This window comes from Haliaeetus leucocephalus, unplaced genomic scaffold (assembly GCF_000737465.1).
Source record: "Haliaeetus leucocephalus isolate CR32 unplaced genomic scaffold, Haliaeetus_leucocephalus-4.0 Scaffold395, whole genome shotgun sequence".
NCBI lineage: Eukaryota > Metazoa > Chordata > Aves > Accipitriformes > Accipitridae > Haliaeetus > Haliaeetus leucocephalus.
In genome coordinates, this window is record NW_010972831.1 from 4,657,635 (window position 1) to 4,658,454 (window position 820).

Consider the following 820-nt stretch of genomic DNA (forward strand, 5'->3'; position numbering starts at 1 on the left):
AATGAAAAGTTAAATGGGAATCAACAGGAATCTGCTGTCGGAGATGGACGCTTTCAACGTTTTATGGACTGCAACGCAATTTTTGCAGAGTAAGCTATTCTGCTTGTTATTCCTTATCATCTCGCCTGCTTCAAAAAAGGAATTAGCAAAGATCTGAATAGAGGAAACCCCAAAGTACTATTTATATATCTTTTCAGGCACACAGTTCTGCGGTAGCGCGCCATATAGCAACGCGCCATACCAAACATCAAACGGTGTCAAAATGACTTTAATCCCCCGGAGGTCTGGTCTGAGCCGGTAGCGCAGTCAGAGCAGGCCACATGTGCTTCCCTCCAGGAAGACGGGCACCGGGAGCGGCACTTTGGCCCCTGTGAACCGCAGCTCGTCGCTTTGCCGAGGCAAGAGGCCACCCCGCTCCTTCCAGCCCCCGCCACGTTTGTGTTTTGCGTTTCTCCGGCTTGGCTTTATCTTTTGGACAGGAGGCTGCTGCAACGGCGTGTTGTGACACCCCTCCGAGGTATGGGGAGTATCGCCATGTGCTGGCGTTTGTCCCCCTCTACGCAATAACTCGGTCTTGGATTATTATTGACGTCTGCTGCACCGGGGAGCCCCGCGGACAGGCTCCGCGGGCCCCTGCCCTGCTCCTGCGGGGGCTTTCGGGAGAGGAAATACTGAGCGCGGAAAGCCAAAGGCCGCTTTTTCCCGAAGGAGGAAGAAAAAATCACCTCCTCGGGGAGCGCAGGCCGGTTCTCGCCGTCTCCTCCCGCTCCCGGCTCGGCCCCCGCGGCGGCCGGGGCCGGGGGGCAGCGCGGGCCACGGC